Source organism: Acomys minous (assembly GCF_964271855.1).
Source record: "Acomys minous genome assembly, chromosome: 5".
Taxonomy (NCBI): domain Eukaryota; kingdom Metazoa; phylum Chordata; class Mammalia; order Rodentia; family Muridae; genus Acomys; species Acomys minous.
In genome coordinates, this window is record NC_140494.1 from 6,076,979 (window position 1) to 6,096,087 (window position 19,109).

Sequence of the window (19,109 nt, forward strand, 5' to 3'; positions counted from 1 at the left end):
TTGTGAAGGCAGCATTTGTAGATTGCACAGTACTTACTTTGCATATAATTATGTACTAATTTTCCTATGGGGTAAAAATAAAAAGCCAAGACTGGGTTATTTCAACAGCAGAACCTTTCCTACAGCTAGAGGCTGAAAGTAGATTAGATATGAGCAAGGCATCTTCTTGGTCTACACATCTTGGTCTTTTCCTTCAGTCCTCACCCTGCTACTCTTCTATGTACATCTGTGCCCCAACTTCCTCTTAATAAAGACATTAGTTACATTGGATTAGCATCCCTACTTAATGCATCTTAAAAAAATCTTCACTAGCTCTCTGTCTCCACATTCAACTATGCTTTGAGAAACCAAGAATAAGAGCCTCAACCTTAGAACTTTACAAGGGCACTTACCAGATTGAAACAGTCTGTATTTTACAATGATATAATTTCTATTATAAAGCAGCAAGATACATAATATTATCCCTATTTTTACTGAAAATTCAGAGCCATACAGTGATACATTCAAGGGCATATGACTCAGTGAGATGAAGTCAGTTTTAGAACTATCATTGCCTTCTTCCTAAGTCTTATCTGTTCCATCAACTCCCATATATTAGAGAAAAATAATGTCTTGCTAGGCAGAAGAATGAAAAATATAAACTTACATGCATTGTGTGTGTGTGTGTATGAGAGAGAGAGGAAGAAGAAGAAGAAGAAGAAGAAGAAGAAGAAGAAGAAGAAGAAGAAGAAGAAGAAAGAGAGAGAGAGAGAGAGAGAGAGAGAGAGAGAGAGAGAGAGAGAGAGAGAGAGAACACGTTTGTGGAGAACAGAGGACAGTTTCCAAAAGTTATATCCTTCCAGCATGTGGATGCTGGGCATTGAACACAGGTTGTCAGGATTGGCTGCTAGCATCTTTAATTGCCTAACTATCACTCTGGACCCAACCTGTCCTTTAAGATGTAAGGTGTTTGGATTTCAGTTCTATTCAGAACACTTTTTGTTCCACTAAAGTAATAAAAACTAATAATAAGAAAACTTGTAAAAAATATCAAGTATACATAAAGCATTAAGACTAGAAAATTTACATTTTTCCATACCTGATTCATCTTCAGTTCTTTATATGAAAATCTCATTTTCCTTCTTCTGCTGTATCACTTCCTAGAAAACAGTTTAAAGTAGATTGCTGTGCATCAAGATTCTAGTTTTCCTATTCAGAGTTTATATCTGAACTAAAGGGTTGATTTGAATGGAATCTTTGTCGTTTATCTTTGGTATAAAACATTCCCAAACAAGAATTTCCAAGATATCTTGGCAATATAAATGTATAGAATAATTCACAATTCACTCCAATTATCCTGTCACAGAGATGAGCATATGTATGTAATTTGAATGGAGTCATCCAATCTTGTTATTTGTCATGTAGTTTTATTTTGTTCACTGTAATTCTTTCATTGTTATGAATAAAAATTATGACAAATCTCTACCCCTCATTTGATTTCCAAACAAACTTGATTTTCACTACTTATAAGCAGATGGCAATGCACCATTCAAGATCACCATTCCCATCAGTGGACCAAGCCTGACTGAGAAGATAAAGCCTGGGTAATATTCTAGACAGCAAAGTCTCTCTAAAAACCTTTTTCCTATGGTTTTTTCTTCCATTTTTTTCTAGTGCAATTTATGAACTTTTCTTTTGCAATTTAAAGCTACTACAGACTATGGAGTGGATATTAGGTAACAACTGACATAGATCCTAGGATAACTATTTTGGAAAAATATGCAAAAAAATATTCGGTTGTGCCTGCCACACAAGTATGCTATCTAGACGGCAAGAAGTCATATAAAAAGTTAGTCTCAGTCACTTGCATTTGTTATGGGTGCTGGGGAGTCAGACAGGTGGATCTCTGAGGCTTCCTGGACAGAGTAGCTCTAATTAGCATGCTCTTGGTCAACAGATGAACACTGAAAAGACAAAACTAAATAAAAAAGTGGATAGCATTTGTTGAATGACACTCAAGGTTGACCTCCAGACATACGCACTCAGAAATTTTTGAGTGCTTGCGCGCGCGCGCACACACACACACACACACACACACACACACACACAAGCACATACAGACACAAATGTTGAAGCTATGGTTTCACTTATGGTGTTCCATAGAAGGTTAGGTGCAGAAACATGATGAAAGTTAAGCTTTTGTCATTGACCAGGGATTTGCGTTTTGAAGCCACTAATGCCATTTGTCATTAACATTCAGAAGAGAAACTTGCAAGAGAATGGCAGCTGACAAATAGCAGATGTCTTCAGTGTGGTAAATTCTGATATCCTCATAGAAATTACAGCATTCTCTAGGCAGGGAGCCAAGTGATAAGCACCAGAGCTTTGAAAGAAGATAGTGGAAATGAAGTTGGCTATGTTTGAACTGCATCCTCCTGCCAGACAGACAGGGTTCTCCTGAGTCTGTTAGAGTAAATTTAAAAAGCAGGGCCTGCACTGGAGGATTTTGTTCTGGGTTTCTTTTTAAAGGGTGTAGTTGAGGAAGGCAGAAGTCTGACTCAGGGATTCCAAAGAAACCGACTTATTTCATGCCCTGTCATCCCACCCTAACTCCTGTTGTATATCGGCATCATTAGCAGAGTGGGGACAGCTGGCTCAGACAAATGGGTTTTTGATGTGGGTGCTTGCCAGGGAGGGGATGTGCAATGACCCTCTTCCACCCGCTTGGCTTTCCCCTTGATACTGCATTGATCATTTCAAGAGCTTTCACAAACATGGCTTAGGCTGACATTTTGCAATATCTACTGGCAATTGTGAGATTTTATGGTCATGAAAGAAAACTCTCTTAAGGGAATTTACTTCCACCCATAGCCTACAAAAGACACTTTTATATTTGATCATTATCAACTGCCTACTTGCTTGACATCTTTGTAAACAAGGAAGCAGCAATAACATAGTTGTAAATATCTTTAGCTTTAATATGTCTTGGTTTACTTACACCAGGTTATTGTATATGGTATGTTAATGGAAAGTTAAATTGTATATTGTATGTTGGTAGAAACTTAAGATCATTTTGTTTAACATTTTTTAATGTATTATTCATGCACAATTTATTTTAAAAAGTGAAAAATAAGTGGTATAACTTGTTCAGGATGGTCAGAGATAGAAATTGGTTGTTGGTCACTTATAAATCTTACCAGATACTAAATTACTTAATTATGAAATAAGCTTTATTTAGTTTTTTTGTATATATTTTCAAGGTAATAGATAGATGATAGATAGATTAGATAGATAGATGGTCTTCAAACACTTCAGAGATCCACAGAAAATAGCATTTTATAATAAAGGGCTTTTATAACAGAGACACAGCCATTCCTGGCAGCGCCTCCAGTCTAATTATGCGGACATCAACAAACAATAGTGGTGGATAGCCACTGATCTGAGGAATTTTGCTTATCTCTACTGCTGATGACAAACTGATCATCCACTATGACCAAGCCTGATACTGAGAAATTGGCTGCCTGGCTTTGCTGATATTAGGTGGGTCAGTACTTTAGGATTCCTGTGTCAGAGCTGTCTGTGAGATGCTTTGGGCTGGCTGATGGCTAGACTTCCTGCTAGCCAGAGGAGGAGGAGTTAGAAGAAGTAAGGGATTCAGCCACAAGAGAGAAGACAGAAGGAGAGAGGTGCCAAAGCAGGAAAGGTACAAAGTGCAACTATCTCTGGGTTGTATGCTAGAAGAAAACCAAATTAGCTAAGAGGGTTAAGAATAGAGTTAAAACTGCTCAGTTATTGTGTTGTGAAGCTTATTATTAAACAAATGTAAGAGCCTCAATTATTTGTGTGTTAGACAAGTTAAGAGAGAAATGAAGAAACAAGCACAATTTTATAAAAATAACATTAACACCCATATCTCCCTTGCTTGGAGAGAAAGGGCAGTCGGTCAGATGCCTTGGGTTGGCTGGATGAAGACTGGATGTCCCGACGATGGAAAGGAACTTCTGACTGACCAGACAGTCAGCTCTCTGTCCTGTCAATACTTTTGGAAGTTGCTTGCCTGCACTTCCTTCATATTAGATAGTTTTTTCTTTTCGGGTCTTTTGTGGGGCTGAAGACTAGATATCCACAGTATTAATATAATATTAGTTAAAAAACAAAACAAAACACTTTAGACATTAGGATAAGAATCAGTAGCACAGTGGAAAATTTTCTTAAAAATTGTTAACTACAAGTGGACTGACTGGTCCTTGTAAATGTGACTTAATGGATAATTCTTATTTTCTTGTATGTAGCTTATTTTATTTAAAAGAAAGGGGGAGACGAAGGAGAGATAAACATGTTTTTTTTGTTGTTGTTGTTGTTGTTTAGATCACAATTAGGGGATGAGAAAAAGACTTGTGAGAGAACAGGTGATGTTTATCCCGTTAGAAGTCAAACCACACCGTGTGGGGGAGATTGGCTGTTAACCAGCTGAAAAACATCCTTGAACACGTTCTGAGAGGAGGTACAAGTGTGAGCCAAAAACAAGAGGTGGGACCTTTGGAGACTTGGGATAGTTTTGCTGTTCATGGCTCCACTTGGAGACGCTCCTAGAGAGAACCACTTGAGTGAAGGCTTCAGGGATCCAGGCTCCTGCTGAGGTTCCAGGTTCTGGTTACTCCAGGTTCTAGCAGAAGAAATCCTGCTGATTACACCAGTAAGATCATTCCTCAGAACTGATATCCTTATGGTTTCATTATTGTATTCTTTAAATTTCTTTTCCTATTGTTTAGGTTAGTCAGGTCATAAGTGAGGTACTTTTGGATAATAAGTTAGTAATTAAATATATTTGTTAAGAAAATTGAGCCTGCACCAGGTAACTTACTGGTCATTATACTCATTGGTTCAATGATAGCTTTTGCTAGAAAGATCTTACTTGACAACTGTTTACATGGTGTCATATTTGCTTAAACTGTAAACATAGACTGGCAAGATTGCCCAGTGGGTAGCACATTTGCTGGGCAATGGGAGGACCAGAGTTTGGATGCTCAGTACACACAGAAGACCTGGGTAGGCATGGCCGTGGGAATGCTATGCCAGGGCTTGAGAGGCACTGACAGGTGAGCATGGGCTTCAGGTAGAAATGCTGGCTCAGGACAACATGTGGAGAGGAGTAGAGAAGACACGTAGCATTAACCTCTGGCCTTCACGTGCATTCATATGTGCTCACACACAGGCAAACACATAAATACATGCACATGGGGCATGCATACACACAAAAAGAACTATACATTTTCCTTAACATTTATCATTAGTTACAACAAAAATCCCCTCAATTAATACTGCTAAGTACATTTGATGTACCATATATCACACTATAGAGTTTGTGTACATTATCATTTGATGGCTATGGCAACTCAGTGGCACTTATTGCATTTTCAGTTTTATACATCCTGAAATTGAGTTGCAAGAGAAGTACATTTCTCTATCCGTGCACAGTAAGAGGTATAATTCTAGCCTGACTTGTTTTACATCAATGCAAACCCATACTCCAATTTTTCATGGGCTTTGCTTCTTCTGCCATGAATCTCAGACAGACAGGAGGGCATGGCTGACTTCCTTGCCATAGCTCCTTGGCATCAAGCCCAGCTTCAGTGTTATTTGTGATTTTGAATTTTATGTGGCATAAGGCGTGATAATAGGCTTTGAGCTATTCCTTAGAGAGCACTGGACCCTTGCACTCCCAAGCTTTTCATGTATATGTACACCAAAGCCATTTGAAACATTATTTCATTAGACTTCTCATAATGTGTCTATCCGTTTATTGGTCTTTATGTCTGGAAATTTAAAACGTCTGTAGATTTATTTCAATTTGAACCTTACACATATGAATAAATTAAGAAAAATAAGGAAGGGAATCAATCACTAATATTACTTGATAAGTACTTTTTGTACATCTAAGCACTTGGCCACCTGTTAAGCATCAAAATATAAGCAGAAAGAAAGTGGAGCTGGATCTAGCACTTCATGCACAAACTAGCATAATAATGAATATGAAACAGTTTAGAGTAAGGTATAAGGATGTAATGCAATGTCAGAAAGTGAGGCATTCCTGTGGGTCATCAGCACTGGGAAAAGAAGACAAACTGCAAAGGGTTAAAAGGTTGAGAGTGTGCTAGGAAGGAAGGGTGTTAGGCAACCCTAAAGTAATTCCTACTATTCCTTCATCCCAATTCTCTAACATAAATTTATATTTTTTATCACACTATACCAAGTAAGGATTTTTCAATTCCATTAAATACTAATTCTGGTGGAACTTGCTGCAGCCATGTTGAAGAGATCCTGTCCTTAAGACTGATGTATAGATATGTTTGCTTTTTCCTGATTCTCCCATATGGGTCAAGAAATATTCTTCCTGTTAGGCCCAAGGCCATAATTGTTCAGAGATTTTTATCACACCCCATCCATAAAGCTTAACAGCCCCAAATCCATTCATAAGCCTAAATAACCCTAACCTCATTCATAAAGTTCAACAACCCCTAAACCTGTTCATAAAGTTTCCAGTGCATTGCAACATGACAATTTTCCACTGTTTCAAAATCATCCTTGATTCTTCCTCATAAGATTCCTCCTAATCTTACCTGCCTTTCTGATTATGTTCTTATCCCTCACTTACTACTCATATGGCTTCCCTTATTCTCAGTATTGGCCTCTAAGTTGTCTGCGGCTCATCCATGTTCTCAAGTTGGCAAATTCATTCACCCCTTTCTCAATGGCTATTTTACTCAAAGATCTATCATATAGACATGATATAGACAAGCCTTTAATTTTTTCGCACCTCCTAAACTTGCCAGTATATCGGCTTCTCTTGAGAACCACATTATTAAATATATTGGGGAAAAGACTGAGAAAAAGAGAGAATTATATGCCATGTTTGTATGGTATGATCTCCTAATACATAAACACATCTATAGCTATAGTAGATCTATCTATATGAAGAGATCAATAGAGCTGATCTTTTTAGTACAAATGTTGATAAGTATATCTTCTGGCTACATGTTATCTATGTTCCTAACTCCATGTTTCTACAGAATCAATGAAGCAAATCCTGCTTTAAGGACATCATAAACAGTTTAATTGTCCAACATGTATTGGATATACTAAAAAAGCTGTGTTACTGCAACAAGACCATTTGTAGCACTTTTACTGTTATGGATGTAATATGAATTATTCACTAAAGGCATTTGGTGGCCAGAGGATCTTTTGAGAGGTTATGAAAACTATTGGATATTGGGATTACCTGGCAAATGAAGTGCTGCAAGTCCATTGGGTCTTACGGCTTATAGCCTTTCTGTCCCTTCCAACTAGTATCTCTGTTTCTAGGTTGAAAACAAGCGACTGCCAGATACTCAATGATATAGAACTGCTTTCTGCCATGCCTTCTCCAACATGATAGACTGTGTTCCCTCAAACTGTGAGCTATAATAAACCCTTCCTTCCTTAAGTTGTTTCACGTCAAAGTAATAACACAGTTATAAATATAATAATGGTAATAAATATAAATATAACATGAAGAACACAAGCAGGAGGATAAAGCTAGTAAGAGAGAAGCAAAGCTGACAGTATCTTCGTCCCTCCACAGCATCTTGGAGGGTGTAGGTTTGATTATAGCATTGCCTCAGTGTGTGAATTCTGCCGGCTGATGGTGTAGCAGCTTCTCTGTTCTTCTGAACATGGCCATACGTGTCTTTATTTCTTGTAAGTAAAAGAAGATTGTGTAGAGAACAAAGTCACGCTAAGTCAAAAATCATGTTTTAAGTTTGTTTTCAAGTGATTATGTCCACTTTGTGAAAGTGAGGTGTGAAAGATAAGACACAACAGGAACTGTTAGAATTGTTGACATCAGTTATGTTAGGTTATCAAACTGTCTTCCATTCCTCCCAAAAATTCTGTATATTAATTTTATGATGAAAAATTAAAGAAAGAGTAGCAAGAAAGAATTTTGGAACACAGCATTAGAGGTATTTTTTAAATTTAAATATCCTGACTCCTTTTACAGTTGACTACTGAACAGACCCCATCTCCCTATACAGGTGATCAGTGAGACTATCCCATCTTTTTTACAGTTGAATATTGAGCAGATCTTTTGGTGTATTTGCGCAATCTGTAAATATACTGTTTAGATATTCAGGGATACAGAAAAATTGACCTCTTCACAAATACTGCTGAATGAGGCTCTGTCATAAATACAGATAGACCACACTGAAGCTATGACAAAATCCAAGGAGTAAACATGATACTGATCTATGAAATTTGATTTATTTATGGAGAAGATATTTTCAAAATTAAAAAAAAAACCACTTCTTATGCCTGTAGTTGATCTCTCTCTCTCTCTCTCTCTCTCTCTCTCTCTCTCTCTCTCTCTCTCTCTCTCTCTCTCTCTCTCTCTCTCCACAGTGGTGAGCTGTGAGGTAATTTAGGGAACAGAACAGTCAGTTTCTTTGTGTTTCCTTTTCTGGTCTCCTTTTCCAGCGCATTTGATTTATTAACTATCTTTTAGAAATATAAAGAGAGATAATATCACTCATGCTTGGTCTTAACTGGAGCTAAGTTTCAGTTGTGAAGCTAATGCATCTCATTTACTAGCTTGGATGTATTAATAGAAAAATGTCTCCAAAACTCGCCTCATTGTCCGCACAATGTTTCTTCTCCCCCAGGTTTCATACAAGTGATAGCAGGGATGCCTCTTGTTCACAGAGAGACGCAGCAAACAGGAAGGCATCATCAACAGTACTAACCCATGGTGTTTCTCAATACTGAGCTAGCATGCAGTGAGCTGGTTTCACAGCTGACTGCACACGTTCAAGGTGCTTCTTTGCCTGTTGTTAATACATCAGTGAGATGCACTCATCAAAGGCAGAAGGTCCAGATGTCCAATTTCTAGTGAGACTCCTACTCTTCTTTGGGGATGATTAGGCTTTGGGAAAACCTATTGTTTTATTTAATCAGGTATGTTTTCGTGTCAAATATGAGTGAAGACTCCTACAGATAATGTTTTAAACATCTTTATATAGCCATTTTCACAAGGACATGCATGGTTCTGGATGCCCCTGTGGAAAGAAGTTCCATCATGTACACATCCTAGTCACAGCGCCACCCACAGTCACAGCGCTACCCGCAGTCACAGCGCCACCCGCAGTCACAGCGCCACCCATAGTCACAGCGCCACCCGCAGTCACAGCGCCACCCGCAGTCACAGCGCCACCCGCAGTCATAGCGCCACCCACAGTCACAGTCACAGCGCCACCCGCAGTCACAGCGCCACCCGCAGTCACAGCGCCACCCACAGTCACAGCGCCACCCGCAGTCACAGCGCCACCCGCAGTCACAGCGCCACCCACAGTCACAGCGCCACCCGCAGTCACAGCGCCACCCACAGTCACAGCGCCATCCACAGTCACAGCGCCACCCACAGTCACAGCGCCACCGACAGTCACAGCGCCACCCACAGTCACAGCGCCACCCACAGTCACAGCGCCACCCGCAGTCACAGCGCCACCGACAGTCACAGCGCCACCCACAGTCACAGCGCCACCCGCAGTCACAGCGCCACCCGCAGTCACAGCGCCACCCACAGTCATAGCGCCATCCACAGTCACAGCGCCACCCGCAGTCACAGCGCCACCCGCAGTCACAGCGCCACCCGCAGTCATAGCGCCACCCACAGTCATAGCGCCACCCGCAGTCATAGCGCCACCCACAGTCACAGCGCCACCCACAGTCATAGCGCCACCCACAGTCACAGCGCCACCGACAGTCACAGCGCCACCGACAGTCACAGTGCCACCCGCAGTCATAGCGCCACCCGCAGTCATAGCGCCACCCGCAGTCATAGCACCACCCACAGTCATAGCGCCACCCACAGTCATAGCGCCACCCACAGTCATAGCGCCACCCACAGTCATAGCGCCACCCGCAGTCACAGCGCCACCCACAGTCACAGCACAATCTACCCTTCAGCCATCAGATTTTGTGCAGGGCCTTACTGACTTGCTAATGTTTATTTCTATACTAGCTGTGACTTAATATCATTCAGTGTTTATTAGTCTTGCTCTTGACGGTGGCTACTTCTTCCATGACTTTGACTCTGTTTGAATTCATTTGGGACTCGGTCTTCTTTTCAAAATGCAACTATTTCCCTTCATGTATATATATGTGTGTGTGTGTGTGTGTGTGTGTGTGTGTGTGTGTGTGTGTGTGTGTAATCGTTAACCCTTTTCCTACCATAAAAATGTCATATATTTCTCTTGCAGAATAGAAGTAAAATTATCTTATTAGAATGGTCAATAAAATCAGAAAGACACATTACATACATAGACTGAGAAGGTTGTATTTATGTATTTAGGAGCGTATGTAAGAAATGTAACTATATATTTATATAGTTATGTTAATATATATGCACAACAACAACAATTGATGAAAAACTAGGCCATGAATTTGGAAGAGAGCAAGGAGGAATGTATGTGAGGGCTCAGAGGTAGGGAAGAGGAGAGGAGATTATTTAATTATTTTAAAATCTTAAAGAATAAAGTAAATGTTTACAAAAGACAAAAGAAGGACTGCTTTTTGATACTCACCTTACCTGGACAGTCAGCTATTGAATTCATAGTGTGATGACACATTGTCATTCTTGGGCATGCTGAGCAAAACTGTCTAAACCCTTCAGTGTTTTCTAGCACAGGTTTCCAAGAGCAGATAGTCTGGAGTGGCCGGCGAGGATGTTTGATTTCTGTGAGCATTTGTCTCCCAGTGGCTATCTGGGTCATCCACTGCTGCACCATGTACTACTAGGTTTCACCTGCTGTCATTATTTCTTCATTGTATTTCAACCTTACTTTGTAGAGGAAACATATATGTGTCATTAAAATATCTTTTTACCTACTTTAGATTATTGTGGGTTAATTAAACCTTTCAGTATAACATCTTTCCTGTAATAAATATAAAATTCTTCATAAAAATGAACTATTAGAAACAGAGTGATACTAAATAGGGGTTATCCACTGTGAATCAATCACAGAAACACTCATTTGATCCATCATATTATTCACAGTGTTTGTCCTGAAGGTTGTCAACTGTGATATTTCCTTAAAGACATCATTTAGGCTTAACACAATCACTTATATAATGAGACTAGATTCTTAGAAAACTAAATCAAAGATTACATTATATAAGCACCCAGCACCCACACATATGTTACATGATTAGAAAATAGAAATTACATCATGCTACTCTTGCAAGGCCATATTTGGTGCTGAATAGAAAAATAAGCACAATTTTACACATCATCTATCAAGATAGAAATAGCCTAATCCTTCATGCTTTCTTTTACCTCCTGCTCTGTTACCAATGATGACATATATCAGAAAGATGGTAGCCTGATGGATCTCTCCTTACTTTCAAGAAGCTTTTCAAATTTTCAAAAGAGCCAGGCCTAGTGTTATACAACTGAAATCCCATTTACTTAGGAGGAGGCAGCAGGAAGATCAGAAGTTCATCTTGGAAAACTCAGTGAGAGCCCATCTAAAAATGGAAATTCAAAATAATCCGAGGATGCAGATTATTGGTTGAGTGATTGTCTAACATGCTCTATGTCTTAAATTCCACACACACTGCAAAAATATATATATATATATATATATATATATATATATATGTATGTATGTGTGTGTGTATAAAGACTATACTTACATAACCAAATCTATAGACAAACTACTCACAGTTACCTTTTTAAAAAGCCAGATTGTCTGAGAAGAGAGACACTCATAAGAACATGCCCATGAGAACTGTCTATTTATAAATGACCTCTTCAATTGTAAAAACATAAGACTGTTTTCTGACCATATATTTGGAAAAAAGAGTGTTAAAAAGCAGAAAATGAGCCTGCTGTCTCTTGGATGCCAATTTCACTACAGTGGGAAAATAACTCTGGAAGCAATCTTGACTTGAGGAGTGGAGTTTGTTGATATTTATAGCCAGGGAAAACTTCTCACTTGACTAGTGTTCCGCTGGACCTGAGACAGAATGCAAAGTTCTAATAGTTTTGAGGGAAAATTACTCTCTGTGGTTCATGAGCCTTTGGAAGGCACAGACTGTACTTCCCGCCAGCCCTTGAAGGGATGCCAAACATTTAATAGGCACCCAACCACTGCTTGATTGAATAAAAAAACAGTGGAGTGTTATCTGTGTAATTGGTACTACCAGCTCCCAGGAACAATCCAAAACACAACTTCTTTTCCTTCCTTCCTTCCTTCCTTCCTTCCTTCCTTCCTTCCTTCCTTCCTTCCTTCCTCCCTCCCTCCCTTCCTCCCTCACTTTCTTCCTTTCCTTTCCTTTCCTTTCCTTTCCTTTCCTTTCCTTTTGTTTTTGCCTTTTTTCTCTGGATTTTATTTTTGAGACAGGGTCTAACTGTATTTCCCATGTATCTCAGTTAACGTAGTACCTACTACACAATGAATAACCTACAGATATTTATTAAAAAGAAAACAGATCAATTCCTCACCTCAACACCGATGTAGCTGCCAGTGCTCCAGCTGTCCCCAGGTCTGAGAAAATGACTGTGTCTCCCATATATTCTGACCTTGGCAAGTCTGCCAGGGCTATCTTCACCAATGGTTACTTACCTCTTTGGCTTAATAAAACTTGAATTAAAAATGAAGTCCGAGAACGAATTGATATTTACTAGCCCAGCCTCCCCCAACACGGAAACCACCAAAGTGAACGGCAGCCTGGAAACCAAGTATGCATGGACTGAGTCCCGGCTGGCATTTACAGAGATATGAACCACAGACAACCCCCTGGGCACCGAGATCACATCAGAAGACCAGCTCGTGCCTGGACTGACATTGACCTTTGATTCATCTTTCCCACCTAACATTGGGGGAGCGGGGGATGCTAAAATCAAAACAGGGTCCAAGAACTAGCTTATCATGCTGGGCCGTGATGTGGACTTTGACATCACTGGGCCCTCAGTCTGGTGCACTCTGATGCTTTGCTAAAGGGGCTGACTGGCTGGCTACCAGATGAGTTTTGAGACATCAAAGACCCGAGTGACCGACCCAGAACAACTTCACAGTTTTGGTACAAGACAGACAAATTCCAGCTTCATACTAAAGTGAACGACAGGGCAATTTGGTGGCTCCATTTACCAGAAGGTGAACAGGAAGGTGGAGACTGCACTCAATCTTGCCGGAAACAGAAGGGCACCGGAAAACGGTAACACTCGCTTTAGAATAGCTGCCAAGTGTCAGGCCTGCTTTTTGGCCAAAGCGAAGCAAATCTAGCCTGATTGGCTTTGGGTACACTCAGACCCTAAGCCAGGTACCCAACCGGTGCTGTCAGCTCTGCTGTATGGCAACACCGTCAGTTCAGGTGGCCACAAGCTTAGTCTAGGACTGGAATTTCAAGCACAAATGAATATTGTACAATTTTTAGTTTTAAACTATTTTTCAGCATAGGTACCTTCAGAATTTAGTGTAATCTTTTAACGTCTTAGGCCTCCAGGCTAAGGATGACTCAGCTTTAAAGTGCTCACCATCTCAGAGGTATATAGCATCAGCCCATTCCAGAAAGGGTTCTTTTAGTTATAGGCGTGAGTCGGGGAGGAGTGTCAGGCTACAAGTGAAATCTGGGAATGGGCCGGCCCTTTGTAAATCTCAAGCCAGTCCCCAGATGAAATCATGACTTCCTGAGCATCTGACCCTGGTGTCCTGGGAAGCACGTACACACCTATGGGAAAGGAACACTATAGATAGATTGTCATGCCGTGTTCCCAGCCCAGCCCACCAGTGACTCATTTTACACCAAAAGTAGGCGTCACAGTGTGTTTAGCTATTTCTTTTGTGTCATTTTAGGGTGGAGAAGGTGGTTAAGATGTTGCCAGTCATTCAGGACTTAATCTTTCCCTGTGTTGTGGCGAGGTTTTATTTTCTATTCTCTGTTTTCCTTCCTTCTTTTCTTCCTTCTTCCCCCTCCTCCTCCTCCTCCTCCTCCTGCTCCTCCTCCTCCCCTCCTCCTGCTCCTCCTCCTCCTCCTCCTCCTCCTCCTCCTCCTTCTTCTTCTTCTTCTTCTTCTTCTTCTTCTTCTTGTCTGAGCTGGTCTGTGATTGTGATCACAGCCTGACAACACTAAGAATGTAAACTGACTTCTGTTATGGCCTCACCACTTTAGTTTTGTTCAGCAGTTTAATGGGTACTTTACCGAGTTTACCATTTTGTGTGGAATTAGCCCTTCCCCCTTCAAATGCTGTAGTTAAGATGACGTAAAATAAAACTTGAATCAAATATTGAAACCTAAAAAGCCAAAACACCCAATAAATAAGTGCATGCATAGCATTTCAATGCTAAGATACTGCTGACTGCCATTGCTACAGACCATTTCCTCTTTTTTTTGAAATATAATTTGATAAATATATTTCTTTAATTTTGCACAAAATCTAAGTATACTATTTTAACTTCCAGTAATAAATTTATACAGAGTTGTAGTTAAACAAAAATTTCATGTTATTAAAATATAGTTTATTAATCATTTTCTTGTTGATATAAATTTAGCTTTCTAGATTTTTTCTTTTTTTCCTTTTTTATTAATTTATTCTTGTTACATCTCAATGGTTATCCCATCCCTTGTCTATTTCTCTTTTTCTTCCCAAACTTCCTTTTCATTTCTTCTATAGAACGAGACTTTTGTTTGCCAAAGGTTTTTCATCCAGAGACTAATTGCATCAATATCCAGGAGATGCAAGTGCTTTCGTGGAGGTTAGTCTAGAGGAATACAACCAGAATAAATCTGTGAAGTGTTGAGAGCTCAACCTAAAATCTCGATCCATTTATTCCACCCTGGAAACACACGGAAACCAGGACTTAGTTTGGCCCAGTACTTATAAAGATGCAAGATCAAAGCATGGCAGTCACACACTTTGAGCTCCTCCTACCTCAGTACAGTTATGAAATGTCTGTCTCTGTAAGCACTGCATTAGAAAGTTATTTATTATTTTAAAAAGTTCCATTTCTCATTTAATGAAAAGGTGGTCTCTACAGTAGTCATGTCAAATTATTATGTATTTCCCCATTCTATATTTAGCCTGTTTGGATTGAGTTAGGTATCTTATCCAAGAGGAATCATATAGTATTTGTCTTTCTTTCAGTTATTTATTTCACTTGACATGATACCATCAAGATTAATCTGTGTTGTACATGTGTCCATTTTTTTCCTTTTTAGGCTGCATAGCACTTAACTAAATATAAGACATTCCTTATTCATCAACAGGCCAATGAACACTTGGTTTATTTTAATATTTTAACTACTTTAAAAATTGTTATGAACTTAATAAATGTATACTTTTTCTTAAAGCCTTTATTTCAATAATTTTACAGATATATGGAATTGCACAAATGTATGACATTTTTATTGTTTGCTTATTGCCAGAGAGAGCTCTATATAAATTTCCATGGTGTCTTCACCACAAAAGCTATTGGATAGATTTTGTGTTTAATAATTGGAAAAGAGGTATAGAAATGGACAACAATGATACTGTCTTGGCAATATAAATACATTTAATAGCATTGAACACCAAATTAAATGAAATCTTAAAAAAATTTAAAGTTTAATGAACATGATAAAGCATTATTAATTTCAAGTGGGTTCTGACGAGAGTCAAGAACAATGGTATTTTTGACCACCTTAGCAGTGAGAAAAAGAAATCCAACCATCCATAAGGATGACAACATAATATTTTTGGAAGAGGCAAACATTTGCAAGTCCTCAGGGGCATGAAACAGAACATCACATTTTCAAAACTGGGAAAATGAGTGGAGTCTTGGTGAGGGGTGGAATGAGGAAAGTTCACATGATGACAGGACTTGTTATGTCATGTGAATATATTTGCATTTGATTTGCAGAGTGATGAACTGGCATTACAATGATATTTTTTTTTAGTCTGGATAAGCTATGATGTGCATTAAATAAAAATAGCTCAGCAGAAAGACATGGATAACAGTAACATATTGCATGCAAAGGGTGATGAAGATGTCCTTGGGATAAAGAAAAAAAAATGACAGATTTGTGTGAGGTCTTTGAGCCATGCTGACAGAGTAAAAATAAGTGTTTTACTTCCTTTGTTGCTTTTATGGCTATTTATAAATGCTAAGCAAGCAGGCCTTTGAGGACTTCACATAATTTATAATGTGCTTAACACACCGTAAGCACTTAAGAGAAAATACTTATAGAATAAATATGTAGATTGATTCCGTATATGCATTCTTACAGTCAGCCAAAGAATAGTTAATAATAAAGAATCTCTCTATATGCAGGTTGAGAAATTCCATGGGATCCAGTGAAAATATACAAGATATTTCCATAAGATTTCAAATTTATACTAGTAAAAACAAATTAGGAATACATTACTTCACTAAGTCAAATGTAATTTCAGTACAATGCACCAAAATTTGGGTCATGAATTTATATTCCATGATGTGCAGCCTCTTGAATCTCCTACAATTTTTTGCATTTTCTTTCAATTTTTGGAGCATGTGTTAGTTGAACTATAAATGAGGTAAATCAAATGATTTCAACCTTATTATATGTTAAAGTTTTCATTGATAAGCAAGATTGAATACATTCTGTAGGCAGTTAAAAACATAATGTGGAGGCTCCTCAGAACTATACAGTGTCCAGTGCATGGCATATACTTACTTTATAAAAAACATTTGTGAGATGAATAACTCAACATCATTCTGGGAGACATTGAGAATTTAGTATAAGAGCAGTAAAATTGTTTAGTTGTGTTATACATGATATGAAAAGTGGCCTTAGAACTATGCTTTGAACAGTTTGAGAAATCCTCTGAGTGTGTCCGCGGGGGCTGGATATTTTTATGTCATCCATGTAATTATTACTCATGTATCACTGAAACCATTTTATAAGTGATTCTTACAATAAATATAGTTATTGGGATGACATTTTTAAAGCCATAATCACATGCCTCCTTCAGATTGGATTGTATTCTATGAACTTCAAAGAAAAGAGAAATTAATCCACACAAAGTGTTCTAGATTAAATTTCTATTGCTCTTATGAAATACCATGACCAAAAGTAAGTTGAGAGGAAGGGATTTATTTGGCTTATCCTGCCAGATACCAGTCTACCACTGAAGGAGGTCAGGGCAGAAACTCAAGCAGGGCAGGAAATCTGGATGCAGGAGCTGATGCAGTGTCCATAGAGGAGTGCTAGTTATTGGCTTGCTCAACATGGCATGCTCAACCTGCTTTCTAAGAGAACCCAGGACCACCAGGCCCAGGGATGGCACCACCCACAATAGGCTTGGCCAACCACATCAATCAGTAATTAAGAAAATGCCCTACAGCCATATCTTATGGAAATATTTTCTCAGTGGAGGTTTCCTTCTTCCAGGTAACTCTAAATCATGTCAAGTTGTCTTAAAACTAACTAGCACACAAGGAATAGTGGCAGGTCATGCAATGATGATAGAATCTCTCCTATTATGATAAGTCCTCTGTCATCCCAACAGGAAGCACAGCTCATGGTTTCCATCTTACCTTCTACTTTTGCTATCAGAATATCCAACTTGCTTTTCATTTGGCTACCTCTATGCTGGCCTTGAACTTTCGCTCCTTTCCTAGGACTTTGCTTAAAGGACTATGGTAAGCAGCAGCAACGGCAACAGCAGCAGCAGAGGAGGGCAACAGTCGTGGTGTGAGACCCAAAGGGCAGTTCAGAAATTATCACTCTATGACCTCATTTCTGGAACCAGCAATGGTTTGGGTGTGCAATGTAAATAACAACCCTGTATATTTATTTTTAAAGGAGATAATAGTCCTCCAGTTAAGATGAGTCTAAATTCTGATGGGAGCTATGGACTTAAGACCATTTTATTGATTTCCAAAAAGTGAAAACTAATCAGAGTGAGAATGATGGAAATTTATAAAAGACTCTACTTAGACAAGATGTGATCAGTAGCATGTGACTAAACCCCTCTTGGTTGCCCCTCACTCTCCTCAAACAGTAGTGGCCACTGTAAACTACATGCCTAGTCCCACCATGGTTTTTTTCACATGATTTTATTTTCAAACATATTTAGTAAAATGTAATTCAATGGTCCACATTTTGAAAATGAGATAAAACTGAGGAATTAAATGTAGAAATAAAAGAGTACTGGTATCAAATGCACATTGTGACATATTCAGACAAAAAGTTCGTGCAATTCTTTACCTTAATTTTAACTACTTTTTTTGTCATTTGATCATTTTACTATCTTTTTGGATTTGTGTACTATCTTCTCTTAAGGATTAATTTTCCAGGAACATTCCACCCAGTGTTATTTCATTGGCTTGGTGACATTTAGACTTGGAGATTAAAGAAAGACGAACCAGCTCAAGTCACTGTGTAAGAACTAGAGCCACAATTGTCCTTAGTTTGAGGACAGAAAGTCACAACATTTCTTCACTTGTCTGATCCTGTTCATGATCTCAGAAAGTCCTGACAGTTTGGCCATGTTGCAGAAAAGCATTTAAAAATATTGGAACACTATTTCATCTTCTGTGATTCTTTTTCCTTATAATAGTTAAGAACTTCAACCATGCTAAAAATAAATAAATAAAAGCAGGAGTAATCAGTTCCCTTGTTAAAATCTGAAGACAACTTCAGGCCAATTCATAGGGATAAAATATTCTTCCTTAAGCAGCATAATTATGGAAATGTTGCTTGAATCCTAGAATCCTAAAGTAGAAATTTTAGTGCTGTCATTCACAATAAAATCATGGTCTTTCCTTTTAACACATCTGTGAGGTTTCTGAACTTACTGTTTAAGCCTCATTTTCCCCCCTCATAAGTGATGTATGTTCTGCCTGGAATGTCTTGCGTGTTAAGGGTAATGACTCATGTGGTCCCTTTAGTGTGGTTTCCAACAAAAGGCCTGACTCAGAGCTTGCTGCCTCTTTTGTTATATCAAATACTTTCTCAATACATTTGATTCAAGGGCTGGATGTGTCTATATGTATGTGCTCATGAAACTATTATTACAACAGCACAATTATCATAATAGTACAGTGATTCCTAGCATAGTTTTTAACTACCACACA

At 38.8% G+C, this 19,109-nt stretch overlaps 1 pseudogene across 1 annotated transcript; it reads left to right on the plus strand.

The window, feature by feature from the left end:
* Positions 1–12,568: 12,568 nt before the first annotated feature.
* On the plus strand, positions 12,569–13,472 carry LOC311597529 (non-selective voltage-gated ion channel VDAC1-like; annotated as a pseudogene). The gene has a single exon. The product of its transcript is annotated as a non-selective voltage-gated ion channel VDAC1-like (transcript).
* The last annotated feature ends 5,637 nt before the right edge of the window (positions 13,473–19,109 follow it).